Source organism: Natrix helvetica (genome assembly GCF_964273705.1).
Source record: "Natrix helvetica genome assembly, chromosome: 6".
Taxonomy (NCBI): Eukaryota; Metazoa; Chordata; class Lepidosauria; order Squamata; family Natricidae; genus Natrix; species Natrix helvetica.
The window spans coordinates 70,358,853-70,371,024 of NC_138553.1; positions in this window are offsets into that span (position 1 = coordinate 70,358,853).

Sequence of the window (12,172 nt, forward strand, 5' to 3'; positions counted from 1 at the left end):
ATGAGAAACATGTCTCCTAAACTCTCTGTCTCTGTCCATTTTGTTTTTCTTCAGATAGTCAAGACAATCTTTAGCCCTCTGACTTCCTATTTCTCCTAAAAAATAGAAATAGTTATAGAAATCTATAGAAAGTGGTCTATTTCTTAAAAATGTGACCATCCCAAAGCCATGCCTGAAGATGTACTTGAATCTAACCCAACCCATCAATTTAACCAGTGTAGTGAATGGAGATTTCTATTCATAAATGAGTGCATGTTAACTTCAGCAGGAAAATAGTAATATCTGCTATGCAGTCTTGTGTTGTGTAAAATAATGAATAGGTCCAGATTGCTTGCCAGATTGAGACATTACTAGCTTATTGCATTGGCATCCTTCAGTCTCAAAAGACTATGGTACCGTGCTCTGGAAAGAGGTCAAAGCTGGAGTGTCCTCTCCAGCATGAGGCCTGGGTAGATTAATGTGGAGGATAGACTGTTACCCAAGCAGCAGATCCCCCGCTCTCCATGTCACTGAAATAGTCCAATGGAACAGCAGAGCTGATACAATTGATTCCAGCTGCATCGCAGAAGTTACCAGAACGTGGTTGTACATAGTCATGAAGTGCTTCTGGGACTTGGGCTCCAGATTTTGCCCTGAGGTTGACTCCCGAAGCCTTTTCCAGTAGTGGATATACCCACAAGGCAGTGAAGGTTTGTAATCAGAGTTTCCCTTCTCCTAGGAGATGCTTCTGCCGCTTTATCTGCTGTTGGGGCATAGAGCCCTCTTCCGCCTTCAAAACCATTGACCGTCTTCTCCTGTAACCCTGGAAAGGACCCCCTCTGAGATGCTATCAGCTGGGCCAGCTGGACCAAGGTTATTTAAGGAGCTGTTACTCCTCCATCAAACACCCTTTGTCCTGGCTTGTCACAGGCAGAGCCTGGCTTCCCAAACTCTGAAACACAGAATCAGAGGGCCAAAAAGGACCTCAGAAGTCTTTTAGTCCAACTCCCTGCTTAAGGCAAGAGTCCTTACATCATCATGGTCAAATGGTTGTCCAGTCTATTTTTGAAAACCTCTAGTGATTTGATTATATTAGTTCAACTTTACTTGAATGGAAGGGATTTTATAGGAAGTGAACAGGTTCCACTTTCCTGGGGAAAGTCATTTTGCTGTTGCTGACACTGGGTCATCTCTGAGTTGACTTATATTTTCTCTGCTGTTGCTGAGGAGTGACGGCAAGGGCATCTGGGATGAGGAATGATATTGCCGCAAGCAATTGCTGTCAACACCTGCACGGCAACGTGGCTGGCCTTCTTGGCATGCCTGAATTTGCAAGTGTTTTTCACCTTGACCAAACAAGTCAGCTCATCAAGTGTCAGTGTGATCTGAATGACTGCATGCAAAGAAATGGGCTCTGGGATTACTTGCCCTCTTGTTCTCCCATTGGCTGATCTACACTCAGGTTTGGTGCTATTGCTGCTGCTTCCTCTTATAATGAATGGTGAGAAAGAAACAAAGCAAAAACATTCTGGATGTCCTTATATTTGAGGCAGAGACAAAAAGTGGTACAATCTATCTTCTCTAAGAGATTCTCAAGGACTTGGCTATGCAAGGAAATATTCAGTACCCACCACTGATCATCATTGTCATCAATATTTAGGTCAGGACAAGTGTTACAGATATACAGAATTATCATCATTTCAATATTAAGACTTTAAAGTATAGAGTAACAGATTAATAGAAACAAAATAGGGGTTATTTGCAGAAAAGTGTAAAACGTTATAATGCTAAGATGAAACCTTAACATCTGTACTAACTATTGCTATTAAAACTGTAAAGACTACAATATGGTAATATATTGTGCCTATATTGTATAGTGCACAGCTAATAAAATCTAAGGAGCAAAAAATAAAACAAAAATAGTCTAAAATTGACTGATCATTATTATATATTATCTTTTCATGTATTAAGTAAGCAAGAAATGCATTGCTACCATAAATAGCTAGCTGAGGAATAAGAAGTTAAGATATAGAACAATAAATTAATAGCAACAAATTTCACCATTTTAATACTAAAGTGTAATTCTAATAGTTGTATCTAGCATCGTTATGAAATTACTGTGATAGCATAGATGAGAAAACAAAAATGAAACAAATTTAATAGTCTGATTAAACAACCTAGAGTGTAATTTTAATATACTAATGGTAACATGCAGATTTGGTGGTTTTTTTTTTTAAAATTTAGGCCAAAATCAAAGGTGCATTCAATGAAATGATAGAATAAAAAGTCAAGTTAAATCTAAGTGTACATATCTACTTTTATATCACTTAAGATACCATTTGTTTCCTAATAGTCATTGCTCCGTGAACAATTTTTGTCACCTTATAGCAGTGGTGGGATTCGAAGTATTTTACTACTGGTTCTGTGGGCATGGCTTGGTGGGCATGGTGTGGCTTGGTGGGTGTGGCAGGAGAAGAATTTTTGTAAAATCTCCATTCCCTCCCCACTCCAAGGGAAGGTTACTGCAGAGGTGGTATTTACCGGTTCTCTGAACTACTCAAAATTTCTGCTACCGGTTCTCCAGAACTGGTCAGAACTTGCTGAATATCACCTCTGTTTTATAGGGAACAAGATAAAAGTTGATATAATGGTATTTGCTTTACCTGGATATTTGCTAAGATTTGTCACAAATAAATATTGGTTGTTCCTGTAGAAAGACCACTCCAGTAATGTGTGTGCCACTGACTAAGCAGATACAGAAAGGGATTTATCAGATGGGAAACAAGCATATTTTTTGCATTATTTGCAAAAAAAATATTTAAAACGAGAAACCTGAATGTGTAGGATTTTATCATCCATAAAACTACTAAAAGATATTATGCTTCAACTACCAGGAAACCAAACCAACCTTGACGGACATGCGATAAAGCATAGCCAAGTTATATTTTGACAAAGGTGCCATTGGAATAAGTTTGATTCAGTAAGGACAAAGAGACCTGGCGTTTTGTAGAATCTACCAAAATAACTTTGCCTATTATGCAAAGTGAAGTCATGCAAGACATGCAGTGAATTATAATAATCCATTTTTTCCTTTTTCTTAGAAAAAAAATATATAACAATCCTTTTTTTCTCCTAGTTCATCTTTACCATTATTTAATAATTTTGCTTTTTTGACAAATATCAAATAATTTTAACTTTTTCTATTGGATTCGTGGCTTCTTGTAATACGCATATGATGTTTTAGAATACCTTTTGTAAAACGATCCCTTTAAATGACCCCAAGCCATTTATTTCTATTTTGAAATCCATGCAAAAGTTTTTTTTTTCAGGCATAGTCATATGCCTGGCCATTGTGTCAGATAGTTACAGATTGTAAAGTTGTTAAGTGTCGGAAGCGCATTGCGGTAAAGCAGAACGCATTCTCCCTAATCTGCTTTTGTACTATCCTTTGGTATTGCTTCTGTTCATCTAGAACTCATGCAAAATATAACAATGAAGTATTATCTTTAAAATCTTGCTGTAAAATTAATTATATGCTTTTAAGATAAAAGCGCTGAACTTCAGCTCGATCCTCTCCAAGCAGGTGTTCTGCTTTGATAAATACATAAATGTCAAAATAGCAACAACTTCACAAATATTATCCTCATTTAATCCAAGCCCACGGAAACTCCGGCTCTTTGATTATGGCTGTGCAAAAACTCTGCTCAGGTAATTTGATTTAAAGAAGTTTCACCCTGACTAAAGATATTCGACTTGCAAGATTTTTTTTTGTCTTTTAATGACCCCGTAATCTCTTGCATCAGGGTGGAGTCAGGGCAACTGAATGTTTATTGGCCGGATGTCCTTCCTGTTGCCAAAGCAGGGTTCACAGCATATATTGACTCACTGTGCCCAGAGAGAGAAATATCTGTCACTACCTAGGATTGAACTCACAGCCTCCTGATTGTAAGGCAAGAGCTCAACTTCTAGGCCACTGCATCACTCCTCTTAATGTAGCATTATAAAGTAGAATTAGCTTATTTGGCCACATTTCCTGTCTAGTCTATTTAGTAAGACTGATAAGAGGGCCAGTGGCTCAGTGGCTTAATGATGCCGAAGATCATCTTTGCTCCAGCAGTTTGAGGCCTAACACCATGTGGGCGAGTGAAATTCCATCACTTGTCTTGGCTTCTGCCCACCGAGCAGTTCAATAGGATGCTATATGCAAGTAGTCAAATAAGTACCAGTTTGGTGGGAAGATGACTGCACTTCATGCAGACAGTCAGATCCCTGCTGGCACTGAAACTTCCTGGATGTGACGCCCATTGGAGAGGGAAGGTCCTGGATGATGCTGCGGGAAAGTTGCTCGTTTTTCTTTCTGGTGCAGAACTAGCTTGTCCCGGGTGGTGCATCCTGGAAAGCATGTTAGCAGTCTTAGGCAGCCAAACCACTATTTTGTATTAATGTAGTAATCACGGGCTAATGTAACACCACCATTCGCTAAATAAATAAAAAAGTAAGGCTGATATTAATCTTGCAAGTCAGTCAACAAGTGCAATTCTCCTGCCATCTGTTTTGCAGGCTGAAGATTTAGGGAAGGTCCCTTCCATTGATGGGATCCTTTTGGTTTAACATCTAGTTTGGTGATTGCATGTTTTGCTCCATGTGCACGTGCAGTTTTAACAAAACTTAGCTTCCACATTACTTCTGGGGAGTAACACAGCTGAGGTGCAGCAATCCGCTCTGCCGCATGAATCAGCTGGGAGAATATAAGTAAGCAAAGTGCAGGGGCAGGTGGGTAGGCCAAATTGATCATTGAAGCTAATGGTTCACTCAAACCGCTCCAAACCGGCTGAATCTCACCCCAGATCCCTTCTGAGTTCTTTCCTGCCCACTATCCAGCTGCAGGCTCTGCTGTCTGTTATCTGATAGTTCCCAGGTAACATATTTTCTCCCAGTCTCCCAAACCCTTTTCCAACAGTTAGAAACTGTTTGGGGAACCATAATACTACTGTAGGTAAGGTGCCAGAATAATACCAGAGAAATCCAGATAAACCATGCAATAACCATGGAGATTGATGAAGTAATTTGGGGCCAGTCTCTTTCTAAAATAAGAACAGGATGCCATATGTACCTGACTTAAAATCCTGCACAAAATGTGTGAGATATTTTCTGTCCGTGTGTGCCTTCAATTCAGTTTTCTTGGCAGGATTTTGGAAGTGGTTTGCCTTTAGTGCCTTCCTGGAGCTGAGAGAGAAGGACTGGCCCAAGCCATCTAGTTGGCTAAGAAAGGAATAAAACTCACAGTGTCCAGGTTTGAGGTGTTCCTGGAAACTACTCTTTCTAAAAGATCCAAACCAATCTATATATATTTTTTTTCTTTTGCATTTATTTTATGTTCGGTCTATTATCGTTAACTATAGATATTGTACATCTCCCTGTAGAGTTCTGAGGAAGATAGCAGTATTCATGTTCTCCCAGCAGTATGCCAACTTCTTTTTGCCAGAGGAAAGATTGGTTGAAATGACTGAGATTTCTAGTCAATGCAGTTGAGCAATTTAGCCTCTGAGTGCTTTTGCACCAATTTAGCGTGACTACAATCCTGAAGCTCCATTGTTTTTATTATTATTCCTTCTTTTTTTTCTCTCTCTCTCTAGCCTTTGTTTGGGTCCAACTCATTTAGGCTCTCCTTGTAAAATTAAATCCGTGTGAAACTCTCCAGAGCGAAAGCAAACTCTGCTGCCAGCCGTTGCATTTTGGCCTTCCAAAATTCGTAGTGGCAACAATTGCTGTCCACCTCGGCTCACATGAATTGCCTTTGCTCATGCTTTCCCTTTGATCAAACATGTCAACCTTTTAATTCATGCATAATCAGCAGTGGTGCTTCTGCCAAACCATCTTGTTTTATCATCATTTACATCTGCTGCCATTCTCGTATCACACGAGTACAATCTGTTGGCCCACACACAGTCCTCTAGTGGCTTAGTGGCATGACGAGAAAACATTTTGGTTAGGAATACAATGCCATCTTTCCTTATCTAGTTTCTGTCTTTCCAAGCTTTTTCTCTAACTCACAGTATTATTATTTTATTTATTTGATCATATTTATATGCCACTCATTCATGTATTATTGACTATGAGATTCATATTACAGAGTATTTAGCAACGAATTAAATATTCTGCATTTAAGATAATCTTATGGTTAATCTTAGTTGTGGACCAGAGGGGGTATTCAGCAGGTTCTGACCAGTTCTGGAGAACAGGTAGTGAAAATTATGAGTAGTTCGGGTAACCGGTAAATACCACCTCTGACTGTCCCCACCCCATCTATTCTCGGCCTCCCGAGTCCCGGCTGATCGGGAGGGAATGGGGATTTTGCAGTACCCTTCCCCTGGAGTGGGCAGGTAATGGAGATTTTACAGTATCCTTCCCCTGCCACACCCACCAAGCCATGCCCACCAAGACACGCTCACCCACAGAACCAGTAGTACAAAATTTTGAATCCCACCACTGTGGATGACCCTTGAGTTACAGAAATGACCCTTGAGTTATAGAAGTGTCATCATTTTTAGTGAGTCTACTGGAGGAAATAGTAGGTTTCTGAAACTTGTCTCTATAACCGTATTTTGATGTTGGATTTGTTTTATATGTATGCAAAGATCTTGTATTATTGGTGATGATACAACTGTCGCAGGTAAGCAGAATTATATATCTTGACTAAGCCAGGCTGCTAAATAGTCATTTTCTGTAAGGCTTTTTACTTCCCTGTAGATAGATAGATGATAGATAGATAGATAGATAGATAGATAGATAGATAGATAGATAGATAGATAGATAGATAGATAGATAGATAGATAGATAGATAGATGATGGATGATAGATAGATAGATAGATAGATAGATAGATAGATGATAGATGATAGATAGATAGATAGATAGATAGATAGATAGATAGATAGATAGATAGATAGATAGATAATTAGATAGATAGATAGATAGATAGATAGATAGATAGATAGATAGATAGATGATAGATAGATGATAGATAGATAGATGATAGATAATAGATGATAGATAGATAGATGATAGATAGATGATAGATAGATGATAGATAGATGATAGATAGATGATAGATGATGGATAGATAGATGATAGATAGATAGATAGATAGATAGATAGATAGATAGATAGATAGATAGATAGATAGATAGATAGATAGATAGATCTGAAGGTTCTAGCAAAAGAACCCTTAACCTTCATTGCAAAATGAATATTTCTTTAAAAAGATATTTAAAAAATTAAAGGTGAAACTCCCTTTTATTCTTTAGTCTGACCAAGACTACAGAACATTGGAGTAATTATTCATCTCCAGAGTGGCTGGTTATTGGAACCAGAATTGGAACGACAGCAGAAAGCAGGAGGCACTCTTTGAATGGTCCAAGATACAGAGATAATCTGAGAGTGATTGCCCTAGTAAAGGCAAGACACAGAACCCATTCTTTATAGCTAGCTGAAAAGAGGTAAGGTCAAAACTAGATATTCTATCAACACAAGACATATTTTAAAATATTAGCTTGACTTTCCAAAATACAATTGAATCAATTATTTGAATCAACATTTGCTTGATTGATCCACCCCCCCTCAATAGCTAATTATTTCAAGGTGAATATAGACTAAATGGCATTGAAAGCAAGGTTACCTTCATTATTTACTTACATTTGTCCAACCTTGGAATAGTTTTTATTAATTTCATGAAGCTCGTGACTCATATTTCAGTTTGGATGTATGAACTGAAGGTTTGATTTTTATTCTGTTACTGAAAATGATCCATTTCCACAATTTCTGATTATATTCCATGATCACCCAAGTCTCTTTGCCGTGTGTGCGTGCGTGTGCATTTCAGTAAAATAGGTTATAGAATGCTGGTTAAATTAATTGTTTTTACTCAATTTTATCAGCCAACTGGTACACATCTGGGCGACATCTTTATTAATATGTGCCGATTTTGGAGTTTTCAAGATCTTTTCTTTAGGCTTCAGGTATGATTGGTTTCCTCAAAAAAGCACTTTTTGTAAACTTGACCTCTAGTTCCTCAACAGCACTTCCAATTTTTTAATTAAATTATATCACATGGCGCACTAGGAGGAACTACAGTGGCATAATGGCATAATGTAGGGCGTAACCCATGTTTTTAGCCTGCTGATGCCAAGTTGAATGTGTATTGTTCTTCTCAGTTAGTCTAATGAGCACCACTGAAAATGACAGCCACTTTACCTGTCAATAACAAATAAATAAATAAAGCTACAAGGAATGTAACTTGCCAGAGTGGATGCTTTTATATCTTGTGCTGATATTTATTGAGCTCTAGACTAGCGTTTGCCAGAGGGGGATTTCAGATCACCTCATGTTTTGCACAGCTCATTAAAAACCTCTCTCTGTTTCGAAAGTTTTTTTTTCTTTGTAAGGAAATTACGCCAGACTAAGTTTGCTTTCTGATGCCATGCATTGAAGAAAAGCACAAACGCTTCATTAAGAAGATGCCTAGAGTGATGTACACAACCCTTCATTAGCTTTAATAGGAGATGATAATCCATGCAGATAAACATTTTGTGTACGAACACATGCAGCAATAAGTTCACACAGGGAAGGCGTTTTTGATCATAGCATCCCTTCTGAGCGCCGGAGAAACTGATACATATTTATAAGTTGACAGGTTTTGTGTTTTTGTTTTCTGAAGAATGAGAACCAACTGTCACTTAGCCTCCTATCCTTGCTTTTTCTTACCAAGGTATGGAATACATTCAGGTAAACTGAAAGACAGACTGTGCAATCTTTGCTATAAAGAAGCTGGTATTGGCAGCATGATCCATACACGGTAGCAAAGGTTACACCCATGTGCACATTGAAAAAGAAATGAGTTGTGCACAATCAATGTACAAGTATTTGTGACTGAGAATCATTTCTCCACCTAAAAGGTATGTAATCAGAAAAAAAAATCCCATGCTGGGCTGTGTAAATAAAATGCATGGTCTCCTGCAGCTTGATTCATTATCTTGCTTTGGGCCAGCTAAGCGTTCCAGCCCATGAAATCATTTGTAAATGCTGGAAACATATTACTTTGTAGCATCATCTTTTGCTCTAAAAAGCTAGGAATGCACATTAACCAGAGAGGATATGCAAGGATTTTTGTTATTTTCACAGATCCAGGATCTGTAATGTGGTCAAGTCCTATTAATGAATGAAGTGTACTTGGTTTTGCTTAATTATATAAACCCTGATCAGAAGTCTTGTTCTGTAATGGATGAGGTAGGATTGGAATCTCATCTTTAAAGGAAAATGGGAAAAAAAAGATATTTAAGGAAGACTGAGAAATGATCAGGAACATTATACATTTGAGGAAAGAAAGAGATAGGGAAGATAAAAATCTACCCAAGGACAAATTCTCTTGGTTTCCTTTAAATAATAATAACTACCATATTTTTCGGAGTATAAGACACACCGGAGTATAAGGCACACCAAAGGTTTTGAAGAGGCAATTTTTTTTAAAAAAGTAGGTAGGTAGATAGATGAATAGACAGGGTGAGGAAGGGAGAGAAATACAGTAGGTAGGTAGGGAGAGAGAGAGTAGTTAAGTAGGTAGGTAGATAAAGGGAGAGAGAGAGAGAGAGAGAGAGAGAGAGAGAGAGAGAGAGAGAGAGAGAGAGAGAGAGAGAGAGAGAGAGAGAGAGAGAGAGAGAAGGTAGGTAGAGGGATAGAGAGAGAGACATCGAAAGAGATAGATAGAGAGAAATACAGTAGATAGGTAGGGAGAGAGAGGATAGGTAGGTTGGTAGGTAGAGGGATAGAGAGAGAGAAATGGAGATATAGAGAAATATAGTAGATAGGTAGGTGTTTCTGCTGGCACAGGACTTGATCAATGTAATTCTCATCAATCAGTTAAAGAGCTTTCCAAAAGGAAAAAAAAAGGTTTTGCACTCTGCAAACCTCCCCAAAACGGCCCATTTTTCATGAAAACGGGCCTATTTTTTTTTCCCCCAAAAGAGGCATGAATAGCCTTTGGGGGGGTGGGTTGCAGAGTGTTCCTGGGGCAGTGCGGAAGGGGGAGCCAAAAACAAGCCAAAAATGGCCCATTTTTCACAAAAAAGGCCTCTTTTTTTCAAAAAAAAAAGTGCATGCATAGCCTTATGGAGGCTTATAGAGTGATGCTGGAGGGGCAAAAAATACGGTAGCTGAACACCCATGCTTCACTATGAAACTTTGTGATCAGGCCTGATAAATTGACACTTACAGCTTGAAAATTAATGACTAGTTATGATCAGCCTCTCCTCACCCCTTGTCTCCCTCAGCCTTGCCCCACAGAAACCTTCCCTATCTTATCCCCTTCTCTCCATTGATCCTCTCCAAACTCCCAGCCCACATGCCAGATGAGTCATGCACTGGCCACACCCAAGTGGCAGTTGGAACAGAGATCTTTTCAGATGGGGAGGGGGAGTAGAGTTCCTTAGCATCAGAACATGTTAATAATAATATAAGAAGTACTAAGGATCTGATGGTTGTTTTGAATAATCCTTTCTAAGTGAGCACCTAGAGGTCAGAAGTATTCCTAATATCTGGGGGGAGGTCATTCCACAGGGCTGGGCCCGCCACAGAGAAGGCTCTACTCCTAGGCGCCGCCCCCTGGCACTGCCTGGTGGACGGCACCTGGAGGAGACCCTCTCTGTGTGAGCGGATTGGTCGCAGGGATGTATGGGGCAGAATACGATCGATATGACATCGAAACTCACAAATAGGTCACTGGGTTGTAGGTTTTGTTTCTTTATTGTTTCTATGAAGTGGAGTGAGTTTTGTACGTGTGAGGTGATGGATTCTGCATAGGGTTGGAGTTGTTTGGTGAGGAATTTGGCAAGATTCTGTAGAGGTGAGCCTATGGAGCTGACTATGGGTCTGAGTGGTAAAACACAACCCCCCTAAACACATCCTGGACCTGACCAACCACTGCCTAACCAAGAGTAGTTTGCTCTTGTCTTCTTCCTGGAACTAGGAGATAGAGACTACACCAAAGTCACCAGGCTGGCTTCATATCTACTCACATCTTGTCAGCTTTCCTGAGTAGATTGAAGGAAGTTAGCACCCACCCCTCTCCTAGAAAAATGAAATACCATATTTTTTGCAGTATAAGATGCACCTTTTTTCCTCAAAAAAGGGGGTGAAAATCTCCCTCAAAAAAGAGGGTGCATATTATACACCGAATACAGCTTTTTTCCCTCCTAAAACCCCACCTCTTCACCAAAATGGCCGTGCATAGCCTTTAGGAGGCTTATAGAGTGTGGTCTGGGGAGGGCAAAAATGAGCAAAAAACAGGGCTGTTTTTGCTCATTTCTGCCCCCTCCATCCTGCATTCCCCAGGAGCACTCTACAAGCCTCCTAAAGGCTATGCATGCCCTTTTTTTGGACAAAAAAATGCCTGTTTTCGGGAAAAACTGGCAGTTTTTGGGAGGTCTGCAGAGTGCAAAATTTTTTTTTTAAATTTGCCTCTTCAAAATCTTGATGCATCTTATACTCAGGTGCATCCTATACTCCAAAAAATATGGTATCCTAGGAAATATTGAAAACGCAGAGTGTTATATTTCCCTGGATGAGAAGTGGAGAGACATATTTTTTTAGGCAGGAAGCAGACTCACTCTTAGTAGTCCCCACCCGCAGCAATGTCCTGCACATGAGCTAATTCTACCATATTGTAAGTCTACATTAAAGAATATTTCAAGAATATTGCAAAGTACGAATCTCCCACTGTTTCCTCTAGAACCTAGTAAACTAGGGAAGAACTTCTTGGTCTGTTTCTATCTAGTTATGGACCATGCCTTCTTTTATCTCATTTGTTCCCTATCAATACCTCTATTCCTCATTTCCAAAGGTCTTTCACATATACTAAGTTCTGGGTTTGAACCTGGTGGCCTTACAATAAAATAGAATTAGCTCATCTGGTTGTGTAATTTCATGCTGGAAGTTTAATTTCAGGCTGTAATATAAGCATCTCCCTGATCAAGCAAGATAAATTTGTTTTCAGCTAGTGAATCTTTCATAGGTTCAAACTTTAAGCCAAGTTTCTTAAACTGGATTTTATTGTCAGCAGTTAATTAGTTTTTAAATATTTACAGCTGCTTGTTTCACTGTCTTGATTGTTTTTTAAAAAAAGATATATTTCCATGACAGTG